Source organism: Phyllostomus discolor, chromosome X (assembly GCF_004126475.2).
Source record: "Phyllostomus discolor isolate MPI-MPIP mPhyDis1 chromosome X, mPhyDis1.pri.v3, whole genome shotgun sequence".
In the NCBI taxonomy this organism is placed as follows: domain Eukaryota; kingdom Metazoa; phylum Chordata; class Mammalia; order Chiroptera; family Phyllostomidae; genus Phyllostomus; species Phyllostomus discolor.
The window spans coordinates 72,007,554-72,028,097 of record NC_050198.1 but is presented as its reverse complement, the minus strand read 5'-3'; the positions used below and the strand labels follow the sequence as shown (position 1 = coordinate 72,028,097).

Genomic DNA, 20,544 nt, shown 5'->3' with positions numbered 1-20,544 from the left:
TAATTTCATTCATTTCCCTTAAAAAGATAAGAAATATATAAGAAAGTGCAACAAATTATCAGCCATGAAAGTAAACAACACAGGACATTTTAAAAGGAACACACATACCAAAGTGGCCCTTTATACACAAAACCGTTCCCTAAGGCTCCAGGGTCAAATTACAGTAGTCTTTGTACTCTCCGCATTAGGAACAAAGGATAAAATTGAGTTGCTGATGCTGTTAGAAACTCCTGAAGGTGAGAGACAGAGATGCAGCATGCTGGATTGCAGAGCTAGGAAAGTGATAATTACCAATTTCTATACCTTCCAGAGTAGCAGCAACAGAGCATTTCTAATTGATTAGGCTGAAAGAACTGAGGCTTTGGCAGAAACCATTCTTCTCTCCTTCCCCCAAGATTCCCATTAGAATTGATACCCAGTGTCCATCCAAGTACTATAATCACAATAAGCAGGGGGAAAATGTGACTCCTCTGTGGCACTCATGGAAATCATATAGGATGAGAGGTTTCTACTGACAATGAGGAACTGAATGAATACAGGAGAAATATGTGAAATGTTCAAGAATGGAATCATTGTCTATTAAAACATATTATGTAGCTTCGATAATTAAAACTATTTCATTAGAAAAGAAATAAGTGTAGAGACCACTGAAAGAGAATAGACAGACTAAAAATAGCCCTAACAAAATATAGAAAGAGTTTGAGATAAAAGTGGCATTTCAAGTGGGTGAAGAAAAGAGGGATTACTCAATAAAGGAGTTTGTGTCAACTGGTTAATCATTTGAAATATAAGAAAAGACACATCCCTACTCCATTCCTTAAATCAAAATAAAATCAAGTGGGTTGAAATATTTAAATCACCAAAAATAAGGAAGATCAGGTATTGTGGAAAGAATTTCACCTTGAGGTACCTGCTGGGGAGGAATTTAAGGTGGGGGTGGCACTCAGGAAAGACATAAGAACTGAAGATAGAGATTTCAAAGTCATTTTACTAATTTAAGCCATCAAAATGGGTGAGTCTGAGAAATTATGTGGAGTAAGAAAGGGGCCTAGAACCTAATCAACAAAACAAACAAGCAAGCAAAATATAATCAGAGATATGGAAATAAAGAACAAACTGACAGTAACCAGAGGGGAGGGGGAGGGGATTAATAGGGGAAAGATGGGAAAGGTCATCAAGGAACATATATAAAGGACCCATGGACAAGGCCAACGGGGGCGGGGTGGGAGGCTGAATGTGGGAGGTGGGGTGGGTAGGCAGGGGGAGAATAATGAGGGGGAATGAGGACAACTGTAACTGAACAACAAATAAATAAATAAATACATAAATAAATTAATACAATTGGGATAAGGAGAATGATACAGGGCAATCGTTAGAAGGCAATATGTGTACATGGGTTGACTTGTGTCCCCTAAAATGATACCATATTTGTAGTCCTAATTCTCAGTACTTCAGAATGTGACCTTATTTGGAAATTGTCATTGTCATTGCAGATATAATTAGTTAAGATAAGGTCATACTGCAAGGATTAGCCCCTAATCCAACATGATAGGTATCCTCAAAAAAAGAAAATATCATGTGAAAACAGGCAGATAGATACAGGGAGAATGTCATGAGAAAAGAGAGGGAGAGAACAGAGTGATGCCCCAAATGCAAGTTTGTGGACGTAGTAAGAGAGGATGAGGAAATTCCCATCTGACGCCTTCTATTTTTTTTCCTGAAATGTAGGAGTTGGCATGCTTTACTGAGAACACTAAATATGAAAAGATTGGAGGTTCAAAAAGAGTGAAGGAGTAGAGAAGAACAAATAACTTGTGTGGTGAATAGGAGTAGAACTGACCAGGGAAACAGACTGGCAAGAATCATTGAAGGCAAATAGTCTTTATGTTCACTGAATCAATATTTACTGACCTCCTCTATGTAAAGCACCTGTTCTAGAAGCTAGCATTACCACAGGAAACAAGAAAAAGATCCCTGCTCTTACGAAGCTTGCATTTTCATGGGGACAAGCAAGAGAAAAACAAAAAGGAAAATATACAATGAAGTTATTTATTGAATAAGGGAATTCCATTTAAGCCAAATATTAATGGACATGTATCTTATTTGAATCTAGAAGCAGCCTGGCCAATGCTAGTAAATGAAAAATCTGTTCTAGACAGGTCTCTTCTATACAGTCACCTGTACGGGACATGACTCTTACATGTCTATCACAAATCCCAGATGAACAAATTAACCAGTGTTCTTATAGGTCACATGTGTCCCAAAGATCACAGTGATTTGCACCCATGTTACTCTGACACTAGCTGACTGGGCGATGAATGTGCATCTAACTTTAAAGTAGCTATTGCTAACTGGCCTATGAAGAAGCTTGGAATGACTGCAACCTCAGCTTTATTGAAACTATCTACCTAGTTTCAAGTTCTCTGCCTGAGCCCTAAGCTAGGGTGCTCTAGTTATCCTTGGTTATCAGTCTCAAATATTAAAGAAACTTTTAATATCCTTGCTTTCTCTTAATAATTTTATATTACTTTATATAACAAGACTTGACAGGTCATCCTGAACCTACTACATCTACAGAGATGAGCACAGGATTGAGAGTATCACAGATTTGCATTTAATTCTAGTTTTGCACAGAAACACACTTATAAATACAGAGAACAGACTGAGGGTTGCCAGAAGAGAGGGATCTGGGAACTGGGTGAAAAAGATAAAGAGATTAAAAAGTACAGATTGGTAGTTACAAAATAGTTATGGGGATGTAAAGTACAAGATAGAGAATATAGCCAATAAAATTGTAATAACTTCCCTGACTGGTGTAGCTCAGTGGGTTGGGTGTTGTCCTGCAAACCAAAAGGTCACTGGTGCAATTCTAGTCAGGGCATATGCCTGGACTGAGGGCCACATCCCAGACTGAGGGCATACAAGAGGCAACCAATTGATGTTTATCTTGCACATTGATGTTTATCTCCTCTTTCTTCCTCCCATCTCCTCCCTCTAAAAATAAATAAAATCTTTAAAATCTTTAAATTATTTCAGTATGATTGTCTAACCATTATGCTGTACACCTGAAACTTATATAAAATAATATTTAATGAAAACTGTAATTGAAAAAAAATAGAAAGCCAAAAGCCAAAAAATAAATAAATTCTAGTATTGCTATTTATTAGCCATGTGGCCTTAGGCCCATTAATAAACTTCTATCTGAGCCTTATTATATCCTCTATAAAATGTGGATTCACCATATTAGTTTGGGACCATATATATTAAAAAATCACTAGGATCCATCCTTCCTCTCCTTGTATTTTCATGTCTCTGAAGGTAATGGAAGTCTTCAGTATACTTATTCAAGGGAATCTCACTGCCTTTTGATTGGTCCTGAAAATACCACCTACAGTGCTCATCTAATCTAACCCTAGTCTTCAAGGACTTGGAGAACAGAATACTTCATAATTTTATAATCTTAAGTCCCAGGTTTTTTTAAAGTCTTCATCTTTGTGGATATAATTCCTAATTTTATTTTAATATATTTTATTGATTATGCTATTACAGTTGTCCCATTTTTTCTCCCCTTTATCCCCCTCTCTCCTGCACCCCTCCTCTCACCAGCATTACCTCCCCTCCCTTGGTTCATGTCCATGGGTCATACATATGAGTTCTTTGGCTTCTACATTTCCCATACTATTCTTAACCTCCCTCTGTCTATTTTGTACCTACCATTTATGCTTCTTATTCCCTGTACCTTCCCCCCATTCTCTTCCCTCCCCCTCCCTGCTGAAAACTCTCCATGTGATCTCCATTTCTGTGATTCTGTTCCTGTTCTAGTTCAAGTTTTTTGCTTAGTTTATTTTTGGTTTTGTTTTTTTTAGGTTCAGTTGTTGGTAATTTTGAGTTTGTTGTCATTTTATTGTTCATATTTTTACCTTGTTATTCTTAGATAAGTCCCTTTAACATTTCATATAATAATGGCTTGTTGGTGATGAACTCCTTTAACTTGACTTTATCTGTGGAGCACTTTATCTGCCCTTCCATTCTAAATGATAGCTTTGCTGGATAGAGCAAACTTGGTTGTAGGTCCTTGCCTTTCATGACCTGGAATTGTCTTTCCATGTTTTTCCAGCCCCTTCTTGCCTACAAGGTCTCTTTTGAGAAATCAGCTGATGGTCTTATGGGCACTCCTTTGAAGGCAACTGTCTGCTTTTCTCTTGCTGCTTTTAAGATTCTCTCATTATCTTTCATCTTCGGTAATGTAATTATGATGTGCCTTGGTGTGTGCTTCCTTGGGTCCAACTTCTTTGGGACTCCCTGAGCTTCCTGGACTTCCTGAAAGTCTATGTCCTTTATCAGATTGGGGAAGTTCTCCTTCATTATGTTTTCAAATAAGTTTTCAATTTCTTGGTCCTCCTCTTGTCCTTCTGGCGCCCCTAGGATTCAGATGTTAGAACATTTAAAGTTCTTCCAGAGCTTCCTAAGCCTCTTCTGATTTTTTTTTTAATTCTTGTTTCTTCATCCTGTTCTGGTTCAATGTTTACTTTTCCTTCTGCTCCAAATTATTGGTTTGAGTCCCAGTTTCCTTCCCTTCACTGTTGGTTCCCTGTGCATTTTCTTTTATTTCACTTTAGATAGCCTTCACTTTTTCCTCTATTTTGCAACCATACTCAACCATTTCTGTGAGCATCCTGATCACCAATGTTTTAAATTCTAGATGTGATAGGTTGGCTATCTCTTCATCATTTAGTTGTATTTTTTTTCTGGAACTTTGATCTGTTCTTTCATTTGGGCCATATTTTTTTTTTGGTCTCAGCACACCTGTTATGTAGTAAAGGATGGAGCCTTAGGTATTTTCCAATGCAAGGCAACCCAGGTCACTGCATTATGGCTCTGTAAGTGGGGGAGGGGTCCAAGAGGGAAGAACGCCACTTGCTCCACTCTTGGCCATCTTTCAGTCACTTCCCACAATCAAATTGGGCCTTCCTGGTGCTGATTCCTGGGTGTGTGGGCTTGTGTGCATTCTAGGACCTTGTGGGTCTCTCCAGTGAACTCTCCTATGAGGCTGGATGTTTCTCCCAACATTGCAATTCCCACAGGTTTTTACATCCAGCGGTTCTGAGGCTTTATTTCCCCACACTGAAACTCTGGTTTTCATGGTCTGTCTTGCTCTCTAATTGTTCCTACTGGTTTATCTGCACGGGAATGTGAGACCTCCCAATCGGCCAGCCGTTGCCTCACCATGCATCCTCTCCTCCCCAGCTGCCCATCTCCTCCCCTCCTACCAGTCCTAATGAGTGTTTCTTCTTTAACTCCTTGGTTGTCAGACTTCCACACAGTTCTATTTTGGGCAGTTTTTGTTGTTCTTTTTTTTGTTTTTAAATTTGTTGTCCTTTTGGTTGTGCAAGTTGGCAAATTGTATGTATCTATGTCTCCATCTTGGCCAGAAGTCAGAATTCCTAATTTTTAAAAAACATATAGTTTCTTCAGGTAAAACAAAATCTGAAAAATGGCTTCTCAGGACATAATCCAACCTCAGTTACTTAAACAAAGGTATGTATACAATTGCTAATCTGTAAAGAAACCTCAGGCCTTCGGTGGGAACCCTTCTTTTCTTTCTGGGAGTGTTTGCATTTGGAATATTTGCTGTTTAACCAGAGGTAAAAGTTAGTTAAAAATAAAAGGTGCATTTATAAACTATATTTTAGTGATCTGAAAATTTGAATTAACAAAATAAATTGCAGTGGAGATATTGAGAAACTGGGAAAAACCCAACACTCTAAAAAAAAGTACTTGTCCTTTCTCAAACAATCTGCTAAATAAACATTCCTACTGTATAACATCAGGAGACACATTATAGTTAAAGAAGTCCAATACCTGCATTGAACTGATAACACACATCTCTATAACTGAGGGAAAAAAGTAATAAGTATGGTTGTGAAGCCTTATTTCCACTGTCTCTTCTGGGAAAGATAACTTTTTACACAAACTCATTTTTCATTTCCACCACATTGTCTTCCTTTTCCAAACAGGATATAAAATGATTTCACAGGCACCTCTTGAAGTGAGCACTGAGAAAAGCTTCCCTTCACACAAAAGCCTACCCACCTCTTGAAAAACTCTAAAATTAGAAAGGCATTCTCTTTCACAAAAAATGGAAGCAACTCTGCTAACCTACTTTGCACAATTTTTCAAGGCAAGCATAACTACCTTTCCTCAGCTTCCTTGAGCTATGGCATTCTGTAAAATACTTTAGGCTACCAAGCCTCTAATTGGTCCCTTGGAAAGACCACTTTCTCACCATTAATGTTAAACCCCAGAATAATTCCATTCTTTCAGGAGTTCCTTATCAGAAGTAGATTCTGTTCCCTCAATGTGTTTGCATGCATGATGCCAGCTATCTTGGGAAATTGAGATTTATGTTTTCCTCTTTCAAGTCTGTCATTTTTAATTTCTCTAGGCTGCATTTAACTTACACCCAAGAATTTGACTGGAGAGGCAGCAATATGGAATGGGAATAGGACTGACCAAGGCATTACAGACTAGAATTCTTAAGTCCTCTGTTTACTAACAACATAGCCACGAAGAGTAGTTTAATACTCTTAAGTTTCCCCCACTGTGAATAAAGACATTGAAAATAACAATCACAATATTGGGTGTACCTCACAGGGTAATTATTAGGATCAAGTGACATCATGAAATGACAACAATAATAATAGCTACATTCACAAAATATTTATAGTTTACAGAAAGCTCTGTCATATGCTATAGTTCACTTTGAAAATTATAAATGGCTATGTTAGGCATTGTGACAATCACATGCATGAAATTGCTCTCAAATCAGCCAGGCTCAAAAAGGCATAGCAAACCACTTTAAATGTTTACAGCATTCATTCCAATTTATATATAACTCCATTTTTTCTTATAATATATTTCAGAAAGGTAAAGAACACATCCTCCTATGAGAAGAAAGCTACATTAAAATATATCAATATATCAATATAAACAGTTCAAATTCTAACTTAGTCATTTAATTATTTACTATATTGCTTACTTACTGTTATAATTAACAGTACTTACAGTACTGTTAATTATAGCATATAATAACTAATTAACAGTGCTTACTTACTGTTATAATTAATTTTTTAATTATAGCATATAAGCAAACCTTATGGTATGAATTACAAGAGATTGTTCCAAAAATGTAAATGTAAACCCACCTCATTGCTTCTTACGTCAGAACAATGTTTACAGTCATAATAATAGTTTTACATTAATAAACACATTTGAAAAGTATGATAGGTATTACTGCTGCTTACCAAATATTTACATTTCTCCTCCCTCCCAGCAAGCACATAGTGGAATCATGTTCCCTTAACACACACACAAACATTAGTTATGGCCATGTGACTAGTTTTGGTCAATGATGCATGAGTGGAAGTGATATATATATATATATATCACTTCTGGGAGGAAGTTTTAAGAGCCAGTGTATAATACACCACATACACTTTCTCTCTGTCAAAGCAACCAGCAATGCTAGAAATGACACTTAGTATGTCAACCTGGGTTCTGGAATGATAATGATATGTATCAGATCCTCAAGCAATCAAAAATACAGAGCAAGAACAAGAAACAAACTTTTGTTATTTTAAGCAATAAGATTCAGGGTCATTTGTTCCTGCAACATAATGGCCCATACTAAATAATATAATATAGACATAATGGTTACAAATTTATACTCTGAAGTCAAAGAAATCAAGTTTAAGTTTTATTTTAGATGTATGGTCTTAAATAACTTATGGAAACTCACTGAGCTGAATGTCCTTATTTGTAAAGTAAGCAAAAACAATACCTACCTCATAGGGTTATTTTGAGATAAATGAATAATACAAGATGGGGCAAAAGTAGGTTTACAATTGTTCATATGGAAAATAACACAATAATGAATACATAATTGTACCAGAATAAACCAAGTTTTGTGTACTCGTAACAGTAAATTTACTTTTGCCATACCCTGTACATGTCTATGAAAAGTGTCTAGCACATAGTAGGTACTCACTAAATGTTTATCATGAGATTATCATAATAATCTTACAAGGTGAAAAGGATTTACTATTCCAATATTGAAGATGAGAAAATATAGGCTTACAAAAAATGCATTTGTTTTGAACAAGGTCATAGAATTCTTTACTAGCACATCTATATCTATAATGGAAATATCCTAATACCCGACCCACTGTTGGATTTTAAAATGTAAATTATCCCTGAATTTAGAATAATTGTTTTAAGGTAGTATTCATAGCCTAAAAGCTCCTAACACTCAGGGGTCCATAACAGTGATCATAAAAGCCTATGATTTCCTTTACTACATCTAACACTCTAATACATATCATATACTTCCCCACAAAACAAGAAAAACTAAAAAACTTATAAAAACATCCAGTTTCTTGTCTTTAAAGCAATCATATTAGCTCATTTTGGAACCACTGCTTATCTAATTGTAAACAAATAGTTATTGATAAAAATGTACCTTTGAGAAACATGAGAACACTAATGAGTTAATAAAAACCATTTTTGACAAGAAAAAAGGTTGAAACCATGGTAAGCATGACAGGAAAAGGGATGTGAGTAACAATGCGTAACAATAAAAGGCATGCTTGAAAACCTTCTAAAAACAATTCACCATCTTATGATTCATGGGAAGAGGTAAAAATATCATTAACAGCAGTTTGAAATAAGCTGATTTCAACCCTCATGGATGATTTTGAGAGCTTTAAGACTCCAGTAGAGAAATAACTGCAGATGTGGTGGAAATAGCAAGAGAATTAGAATTAAAAGTAGAGCCTAAAGAAGGAAGTGAATTGCTGCAATCTCCTGATAAAACTTTAATAAATAAGGAATTGCTTCTATGGATGAGCAGAGCAAGTGGTTTTTTGAGATAGAATGTATTCATGGTGAAGATGCTGTGAAGTCTGTTGAAATGACAACAAAGAATTTAGAATATTACATAAATTTGATAAAGCAGTGGCATGATTTAAAAAGATTGACTCCAATTTTGATAGAATTTCTACTATGGATAAAATACTATCAAATAGTATCACATGCTACAGAGAAATCATTCATGAAAGGAAGAGTTAATCAATATTTATTTACCTTTTAAAATTGCCACAGTCACCTCAACTTCAGCAATCACCACCCTGATCAGTCAGCAGCCATCAACATGGAGGCAAGACTCTCCACCAGCAAAATTATTACAACATGCTGAAAGATAGGATGACTGCATTTTTTAACAATAAATTATTTTAATTAATATATATTATTTTTAGATATAATGCTATTGCATATTTAATACACTATGGTATAGTGTAAACATAACTTTTATATACCCTGGGAAACCAAAAAATTATGACTCACTTTATTGCAATGCCTGTTTTATTGCAGTTGTCTGGTCTCGAATTGAACCTGTAATATCTGAGATATGTCTGTATTTTATTCCTTTTTATTGCTGAATAGTGTTCTGGTATATGAATATGCATTTTGTTTATCCATTCACCATTTAATGAACATTTTGGTCATTCCCATTTACTGACTATTATGAAGAGTGCTGTTATGAATATGCATGAACAATTCTTTCATGTGGTCATATGTTTTCATTTCTTGAGTATGTGTCTAGTAGTAGAAGTGCTTGGTCATATGGTAACTCTATGTTTAACTTTTAGAGGAATGTCAGACTGTTTTCCAAAGCAGCTGTACCATTTCACATTTACAAGAACAATGTATGAGGTTTCTAATTTCTTCACATCTTCACCAACACTTGTCATTATCTGTCTTTTTTATTATAGCCAACCTAGTAGGTATGCAGTCATATTTCATTATTTTTTTCCTTTTTATTGAGTTTATTGGGGTGAAAGTGGTTTACCAAATTATACAGGTTTCAGGTGCACAGTTCCATAACACATCATCTGTACACTGTATTGTGTGTTCAACACCACAAGTCAAGTCTCCATGATTTGCATGTATGGGACACTATTTCAAAAAGAATCTGTTTTAGTATAAACTGAATGACAGAACATAAAATAAGCTTTCAGAACTAAACACAGTATAAGAAAAAAATTGTTACTTTACACAAAGTCCACTACCCTTCTTCCAAGGGAAAAAAAAAATAACAGTTGAGTAGGCTTACATAGGTCCAGTTAAATATTATTTAAATGTTTACTTGCTTGTTTATATTTTATTTATAGCCTATTATAAGTTGAATGTTTAAATTCAAAAGAAGTTGAAACCACTAAAAAATAGAAAATTGGAGTAAAAAGTGAAAAGATTAAAGTGAAAGAAAAGAATCCAAAGTACAATGAAGGCAGAGGCAACAAGTTTTACAAATGTAAAAGTGTAAAGGAGAAAGTTCTAGGCAATTTTCAAAAGTAGGTCACAAATGTAGTTTCTGTAAGGTAATAAAGGACACATGTTAAGCTCTATACTTATACTATCCATATGATAACTGCATATCAATTACCCAGAAGAAATAAAGCTTTCCCTGGTACTAAAGCTAGAAGAAAAATAACCCCTGCTTATTTTAATGAAGAGACACTAGCCAGTGTAGTAAAAACTTTGCAAACTACTTTCTGTGAACCTAGTTCATCAAAATCATCCTCAATATTTATTAATAATACATGTTCCCAGGCAGTACCTCAGAGCAGTAGTTCACAAACACCTCAGATGATTTTTGTGTGTGTGCAATCGGAAATTGGAGACCTGAGTAGTGCTTTAAAATTCTCAATAGTATCTAGCAATAAATACAATGAATTTCAACAACTGCTTTTCATAGTGCTCTTCAATGCAAGTAAAGGAGACACAAAACGAAAGCATGTTCAATGAAATGGTTAGCCAAGGCTTGGGGATTCAGTACACAGCTTTCCAAAGGTCTGGTCTGATCCCGGAGTAAAACACATAGTATGACCCAGAAAAAAATTCATTCACACAAATTTTGCATAAAATTTTAGTGAGTGCTCTCACTTCCTAAAGTCCAGCCCCTATTGAGCTTCAGGCAAAGACTTCTGTTCTCAACCACTGCTTCTCAACATAAAGGTGCTAGGGAATCCTGTTAAAATTCAGATTCTGATACAGTAGTTCTGGAATAGATCCTGAGAGACTATATTTCTTCCAAGCCCTCAAATTGATGCTGATGCTGCTGTACCTCCAAAAATTTTTAGAAGCACTGATCCTGAGGAAATCCTCCATGAATACACACATATGGCCCTACTGTTAAAATTTCATGAAAAGGTTAAAGTTAGATTCTCAGGCAAAAACCATAGTAGCTGTACTATGTTTCCATGCCAAATCAAATGTTTGGGTTAATTTTTGGTGCCTATCTACAGGGTATAAAAAGAGTTTTCACTACTATATACATATATACCATACACACATACATATATACCACACACAAATAACACACACTGTCTCTCCCCCATCTCCTCTCTCTCCCCTTCCCCCCCCCCTCTCTCTCTCAATGTTGGAATTCCCGGTTTCTCCCTCCCTGAGCCACAGCAGTATGAAACACTTAAGTACTTAATACAACCATTGCATTTACACAGCCAGCCATTCTATTACAAAGAGAGGCTTACAAGTGGTTCTCAGAGCACTTACATTGTTATCCTATTTTAGCCACTTCCAATCAGACAGCATTGCACACTTGAATTTCATTTTACGGTAGTTACAGGTTTTTTAGTTATTACTATTTTTCAGTAGTTATCAATGGATATTTCAAAGTTGAAGTAAAATATATAAAGAATAATTAATTCCACATTTTTTACCAGCAAACAATCTAGTGGAAATCTTCTACAAAAACATATGTATTGTTTAATCCCACTAGACTAAGGTTCATTGGTTTGGGGTACATTAGATGCACAAAAACGGTCCTCAGTTTTGACTGAAACACACTATCCTGATTGGTCTATGCGTGGTACTTTTATTTTATTTTCTTATTTATTTATGAATTCATTGTTTTAACAATATTATAAACCCATGATTCCACTAGCCCAATCTAAGAACTGGAACATTACCAATAATTTATTTGCTTCTCTCCATCTTATTCACCTGTCTCACCCACAGACATAACCAGCATCCTGAATTTTATGATTATGTTTACCATTTTCTTGTTTTTTATTTTATTTCATGGGTTTATGTGTGTATATATACATAAGCAATATATTTGATTTTGCTTAGATTTGCACTTTAATTAAAGGGTATGATCTTTTGGGACTCATTCCACTTTATGTTATTAAAATTTAGCCAGGCTACTGCATGTTGTAGTTCATTCATTTTCAACACTTCTTAATATTCCATTATGTCAATATATCATAATTTATTTACCCATTTCCCATTAATGAGGATTTGAGTTACTCCCATTTTCTAAATATTATAATAAATACTGTTATGAACATTTGTGGACATGACTCCTGGTTTATAGTTGCTAAAGTTTCCCTTTGGAATACACCTAGGAGTGGAATCACTAGGTCATGTGAATATTCAACTTTACAAGATAATGCCAAGTTGTTTAGTATTTGAACCAATTTATAATTCTAGCAGCAACACACAGATATTATTTATCCACCTCTTTGTCAAAATTTGGCATTGTCAACCTTCTTAATAGTTTTCAAATGAGTGGCAAAAATATCTCATTTCTCATAATGAAATTTCCTAGTCAACACTGAGGTTTAGTATCCTTATTTATTTCTTCATCTATAAAATTCATGTATTTCGTGTATTTTTCTATGAGGTTATCCTTTTTAATTGATTTTTTAGTTTTTTACATATTCTTGATACCAATACTGTGTTGATTTCATGTGCTGCAAATAACTTCTAAACCTGTATCCTGTCTTTTCATTTTTGGTAAAGTTATCCTTTCATTAACAAAAATTTGTAATTGAATGTGACTTATTTTATCGGACTTATTAGTTTTTTTTTCTGATTTTGCATTATGTGTCTTGTTTAAGAAATAGTTTGCTACCCCAAAATCAAAAAGATGTTCACCAATGTTTTTACTAAAATTATTAGTTTTATTTTGACATTTATTAATTCTCATAAAGATAGCATTCATATATAATCATGGGAGATAGAAGTCCATGTTGTTTCCATCTTGAATAACCAATGTTTCCTGCTTCATTTATTTAATGGTTTATCATCTACTGAATGGTCTCCATTCCAACTTTGTCATATATCAAAATTCTATATATGTGTCTTTGTTCTAGATTTTGTTTTCTGTTCTATAGGTCTATTTCTCCATTCTTGTCCAATATCACATTATGTTTTACTGGATCCCATAAGAATTAATATACTCTGATATTTGGTAGTATAAATTCTCTGTTCTTTAAGAATTTTAAACTACTTTTAGAGTATTTCTGTTTCCACATAAATTTTAGAAACAGCTTAGGTAGTGATTAGATTTTCATGCAATCTATATAGTTCAATTTTTGGAAAACTGGTATCTTTAAAATATTAAGAGTTCTAAACCATGAATATATTATGCCTCCATTTATTTATTTTCTCTCCAAAATTTGTAGTTTCTATTTAGATGACTGGATCATCTCTTACTGGGTTATAACCAACTATACCATAAATAACTCTTTGTACCTAAATTTGGTATATTACATAAAATGAACCAATTCCCCCAAAATCTCAAACTATCAAAATGCAAGATGAAGAAATAATCTCAACAGTCTTATAATTATTAAAGGTATTAAATATTTAGCTTTAGAGCTTGTCTAAAAAATGGCATCTCCAGACTCAGAATGTTTCACTGGAAAATTCTATGAAACATTTAAAGAAGAAATATTAGTCTACATAAGCTTCTCTGGAGAAACAGGAGGAAGGAACACTCCCCAACTCATTTTATGAGGCTAGCATTACAGTGATATCAAAACTAGACAACAGTACAAAAAAAGAAAATTACAGACCAATATCTCTCATGAATGTAAATGTAAAAATTCTCCACAAAATATTAGCAAATTAAATCAGGCAATATATAAAAATAATAATACCAGACAACCAAATAAAGTTTATATTACGAAAAAAATGTTGGCTCAATATTCTAAAATTAATCAATGAAATCCAACATTAAAAAACTTAAAGTAAAAAAAATCACATCATATCAACAGATACAGAAAAAGCTTTTGACAAAATCCAATATTAATGATTAATGATTCAAAAAAACCTTCAACTAGGAATAGAAGGAAATTTATTCAACCTGATAAAGGGAATCTACAAAATCTACAGCTAACATTGTACCTAATGGAGAGAGATTAAATGCTTTCCCTCTAAGATCAGGAACAAGACAAGTATGTTCTTGCTCACTATACCTAGCTAGTGCAATAAGGGAAGGAAAATAAATAACATGTATACCAACTGAAAAGGAAGAAATTAAATAATCCTTACTTGCTTTCCATATGCTTATTTAAGTATCAAATTCTATATTTAAGCAAACAAATAACACCAAAAACCATCCTAGTATTAATAAGTTTAATGGGATTACAAAATAGATTAACACAAAAATCAATCACATTTCTATATATTAGCAATGTACAACTGGAAATTGAAATTTTAAAAATATGTACCATTTAAAAGAGCTCTAAAATATAGGACATTTAAATATAAACCCCACAAAAATGTGTAGGATATGTATGCCGAAAGCTACAAAAGTTCAATGGAAGAAATCAATAAACACTTAAATAGAGACTGCATTTTCTTTTCTTTTATTTTGTATTATATTTTTTACATTACCATTTATCCCCCTATACTTTCTTCTAACTCTACCCACCCCCATCCCATGCCCCACAATCAACACACTGTTCTCCTTGTCCTTGAGTTCTTTCTCTGTTTTTCTTTTTTGCTTGATCCCTCCACCCCTCCAATGCACACCCCCTCACCCAAGCTGTCAGCCTGCTCTCCATCTACAAGTCTGTCCCCATTTTCCTTGTTAGTTTAGTTTGTTCATTAGAATACACATATGACTGAAATCATACAGTATTTGTTTTTTTCTGACTGGTTTATTTCACTTAGCATAACATTCTGCAGATCCATTCATGAGGTTGCAAAGGGTAAAATTTCCTTCCTTTTTATGGCTAAGTAATATTCCAATGTGCAAATGTTCCATAGCTGTTTTACCCACTCATGCACTGATGGACACTTGGGTGTCTTCCAAACCTTGGCTATTATAAATAACACTGCAATGAACATAGGGGTGTGCTTATGTCTTAAGTGTATCCATTAAATACCAAAAAACAGGTATTTTAATGACTGTACAATATTCCACAATATTGGATGCAATGCAATTTATTGCTGTACATAAAAATTACTGATGTAACCCTGGCTGGTATAGTTCAGTGGATTGAGCATGGGCCTGTGAACCAAAGAATTGCCGGTTAGATTCCCAGACAGGGGACATGCCTGGGTTGTGGGCCAGGTCCCCAGTTTGGGGCACACCAGAGGTAACCACACACTGATGTTTCTCTCCCACTCTTTCTCTTTCCCTTCCCCTCTCTCTAAAAATAAATAAATAAATAAAACCTTAAAATAAAAGACACCTTTATTTTTAAAAAAACTCATGTAATTCTGTACCTTTAATTACATCACTAGAAAAAATTCTTGTATTTTTATGTTGTTCATTCATATTCCCAAGCTTCCCTCCAGATAGTGATTATTTATCCTTCCACCAGCCAAATGAGTATGTAACTTCTAATATAGCTCATCATTCCTTACTATAAAAAATATTTATTGAGTGCTTGCAATGTACCAACTACATTAGGAAACTGAAATTTGAAAAAAAAAAAAAAGATACCATTTAAAACAGCTCCAAAACATGAAACCCTTAAGTATAAATCCCACAAAAATGTATAGGATATCTATGCTGAAAAGTACAAAATTTTGATGAAAGAAATCAACAAAGAATCTAAATGAATAGAGGAACAACATTTTCAAAGACTCAATGCTGTTTAGATGTTAATTTTACTCTAAGTGATCACTGTAATTCAATCCCATCAGGACTTTTGTAGATAGATATAGACAAGCTGATTCTAAAACTTATGTGGAAAGGTAAACAAACCAACCAAAAAACACTAGAGTAGCTGAAAATATTTTGAAAAAAATAAAAATTGGAAAGACTCGCACACCTAATTTTAAAATTTACTATGAAATTACAGTAATCAATATTGCCCGTTATTAAAGATGGCAACTTTACTCTAGGCAACGTGATTCTCGGCTTCTGTGAAGAGGAGGGAAACTCTCAGATTGGTGGAGGAACAGAGCAAGTGGCCTAGGTTACCGAAACATTTTTGAAAACAGGACATCAAAAATTATTGCGATCATTGAAAAACCAGACAGTAAGGAGACTGCTTCAGGACAAAAGGGACGCAGGGATCAGCGCGGGGACCAAGGGGGTTGCAGTCCCCAGGCCCGGTGCTCCCGGGTCTGCCTCAGAGCTCCCAGGAGAGGGGAGTCGCTGCTCCCTCCCTGGAATATGGGGGTTGAGCAACACCAGGGGAGATCTTGTTGTTTGAAGGCACAAGGATGCCAGTTGGACTGGAGAAAAAATCACCCAGGGACGGTGAACAGCCACCCAGAGCCTTGGGAGAAGTGAGTGCCTCTAGCCAGCACGACTAGGGGTGGCCTGGAAGAGCACCCACACCCCCAGCCGGGTGGGAGTGTGGATCAGTGGAAAACCCAGACATCGCAACCCCGATCACGGGCGTTCTCAGGTTTCTGGAGCCTGCGGTGCTGAACTGTGGAAGCGCGCAGCCCATCGGGAATCCTGACTCTCGCTCTGTGAACCCAGAAGGGACGTGGGCGCTTAGTGTATTCTTAGAGCTCAAAACTCAAAAATTTGGTGGATGGGCGTGCTCTTTCATGATCCCCAGAGATGGCACAGTGAATCCCAAAACATTGCGGGTGCTTCCTGAGATCATAGAGCTGGAACCCTGCGGGGACCCCGGAGCCCGAGAGAATGTGGCAGTGATCTCCGGAGAGCGACCGTGCTCGGAGCACCCAGGGTACTGTAGGGGAAAGTCAGATTGGCCCTGGGGATAGTACCTGAGAGACTTACTGAGATTTGGCTGGGAAGAGTGATAAGCATTTCAAACATCCCTCTGCCAGCAGAAGTCAGCAAGATCAGAAAAACTGGTCTGGCCAGTTAGAAACCAACAAGAGGTTGTTTGTTTTGTTTTGTTTTGTTTTGTTTTGTTTTGTTTTTGTGGCTGCTGTTGGTTGATTGAATTTATCTTATGTTTTAAGTGGCATTTTATTTTTCAATTCTTATTATTTTCATATCTCTCAATCCCTTATGTCTCTCTTCCATTCATCCTAGTATTATTCCTTCCACTCCAAATTTATCTCCCCTGCACTCCATCTTCTGCTTTTTTTTTCCTTTTTTTTTTTGATCATGCAAGTTACTGTAAATGGTATTCTTTTTCTTTCTGTATAATCTTCTTTGATTGGCTGGTTATAACTGTCATTTGATAGGTTCCCCCTGGTATCTCAGTCACAGTGTGTTGATAATTTACTATCATTCATCTGTGTTCCATTAATACACCTCTAAAGGTTCTATACTCCTTATGCTTGTTATCTAGATCTCATCGATTCTGCCACAAGACTGTTGCTTTACTATTACTGTTAATAAGACCTAGTTCATACAATTGTAAATACTACTCAACACCCCTACCTGATCTCAGCCCACTTTGAAATTTACTGAACTATACTATTGTGGGGGTTGTCTTTATTCTTTTACACACTACTCCTATTTACTAAGCTTTATTCCAACCCTACCTTAGAATCTGACCTCCCACAGCCTCACAGCTTGCTAGATCCAACTAAAAATCCTTTCGTCCCCAATAAGAGTCTTACCTTCTTTCCATCTTTCTAAAACATGGACAGTGGGGTGGAGGGTCACGGTTAACACTATCAGGAGCCAAAGTATAACCCACCTCTTCTCTACTGGCTGCTAATGTAAATATCATAGTGTGCTGTCTTGCTGTCTTAAACCATTTTGCCTTACTCTTCCAACTGATCAAAAAAAAATAGTAGGGGGAAGTTGTGAACACAAGGATACATGAAGGAGACTGCACCACTGAATCTCACAAGTATTCTACCACAGAAGTTCACACCATAATTACAGGGAACCAGAAGAGTTCAATTTAAGAAACAGAGGCTAACAAGAAGAAACCCACGGACAATGAGAAAACAAAGAAATAATCCCCAATTGAAGGGAAAGGAGGAAGCCTCAGGAAAAATGGTAAATGAAATAGAGGCAACTCAACTATCAGATAGTGAGTTCAAAACAATGATTATTAGGAAGTTCAGTGAACTCACAATGAGCTATCAGAAACTAGAGGGAAGCTACAACAATCTCACTGCAAACTATATAAACCTGAAAAAGGAAATAGAAACACTCAACAAGGGCCAAGAGGAAATGAAGAATGCCATTTCTGAACTGAGGAACACAGTAGAAGGAATGAAAAGCAGGATTGATGAAGCAGAAGATCGGACTAGCGAGCTAGAGGACAAAGTAGAAAACAACACCCAGAAAGGGCAAGAAAAGGAAAAGAGGCTCAGAAAGAATGAAGAGGGATTAAGAGAAATGCAAGACAATATGAAACATAATAATATGTATATAATAGGGATACCAGAAGGAGAAGAAGAAGAGCAAGATCAAAAACCTAATTGAAAAACTAATGAAGGAAAACTTCCCTAATTTGATGAGAGAAAAAGTCACACAAATCCAAGAAACACAGAGAGTGCCAATCAAGAGGAACGAAAAGAGGCCCACCTCAAGACACATGATAATTAAAGTGGAAAAATTTCAAGACAAAGAGAAAATCTTAAAGACAGCAAGGGAGAAACAGGAAGTAACATACAAGGGAGACCCAATAAGGCTAACAGCTGACTTCTCAATGGAAACACTCCAAGCCAGAAGAGAATGGCAAGAAATACTCCAAGTAATGTGAACCAGAGGTCTGCAACCAAGGCTACTTTATCCAGCAAGGATCTCAATCAAGACAGAAGGCCAAATAAAAAGCTTCCCAGACAAAAGAAGTCTAAAAGAATACAACTCCACCAAACCAGCTCTGCAAGAGATTCTAAAGGGACTGCTTTAAGGAAGGGAAGGAAAAGAGAGAGAGAGAGAGAGAGAGAGAGAAACACTTGTACATAAAAGAAAATGAATAAGCACCTATCAATAATAACCTTAAAAATAAATGGATTAAATGTTCCAATCAAAAGACATAGAATAGCAGAATGGATAAGAAAAAATGACCCACATATGTGCTGCTTACAAGAGACCCACCTCAGGATAAAAGACCTGCACAGGCTGAAAGTGAAGGGCTAGAAACAAATCTTCCAAGCAAATGGACAGGGAAAAAAAAAGCCAGAGTAGCAATACTCATATCAGACAAAATAGACTTCCAAAAAAGGTCCATAAAGAGAGACCCAGAAGGTCACTTCATAATACTCAAGGGAAGAATCCATCAAGAAGACATAAATATTGTAAATATATATGCACCCAACATAGGAGCACCCAAATACATAAAGAAAATCTTAGAGGACTTCAAGAAAGATATGGACAGCAACACAATTATAGTGAGGGATTTTAACATCCCACTATCAAAAATGGACAGATCTTCCAAACAAAATATCAACAAAGATATTGTGGCATTGAACAATACTCTTGATGAAATTAACTTTACTGATATATACAGAACGCTCCATCCAAAAGAACCTAAACACACATTCTTTTCAAATGTACACGGAACATTTTCAAAGACTGGCCACATGATAGGACACAAAACAAGCCTCAAGAATTTCAAGAAAACTGAAATCATACCAAGCATTTTCTCGGACCACGAGGGACTGAAGCTAGAAACCAACCTGAAGGAAAAAATACCAAAACACTCAAAATCATGGAGATTAAATAACATGCTATTAAACAATGAATGGGTCAAGGATATTAGGGAAGAAATCAAAAGGTTTCTGGAAACAAATGAAAACGAACTCACAACAACCCAAAACGTATGGGACACAGCCAAGGCAGTCCTGAGAGGGAAGTTCATAGCAATACAAGCCCACCTAAAAAAGTTAGAAACGTTCCAAACAAACAACCTAACCCTACATCTACAAGAACTCGAGGAATAACAACAAAGGCAGCCCAGAGGAAGCAGAAGGAAAGAAATAACCAAGATCAGAGCAGAATTAAATGACACAGAGACTAAAAGCACATTTCTAAGGATCAATGAATCCAAGAGCTGGTTCTTTGAAAAGATAAACAAAATTGACAAGCCTTTAAGCAGACTCATCAAGAAAAAAAGAGAGAAGACCCAAATAAACACAATCAGAAATGAAAGAGGAGAGATTACAACAGATACCACAGAAATACAAAGGATTGTAAGAAATTACTACAAAGAACTGTATGCCAAGAAATTTAAAAACCTAGGTGAAATGGACAAATTTCTAGAAAAATATAATCTTCCAAGACTCAATGAAAAAGAAGCAGAAAGCCTGAACAAACCAATAACAGCA

General features: G+C 35.6%; 1 long non-coding RNA gene across 1 annotated transcript in view; it reads right to left on the bottom strand.

The window, feature by feature from the left end:
• Positions 1-8,423, bottom strand: part of LOC118498508 — a 30,068-nt gene extending 21,645 nt beyond the window's left edge. The window contains exon 1 of the long non-coding RNA XR_004900990.1: positions 8,408-8,423. This is a non-coding gene — a long non-coding RNA (uncharacterized LOC118498508). The remainder of the gene's footprint in view (positions 1-8,407) is intronic.
• Positions 8,424-20,544: the final 12,121 nt, after the last annotated feature.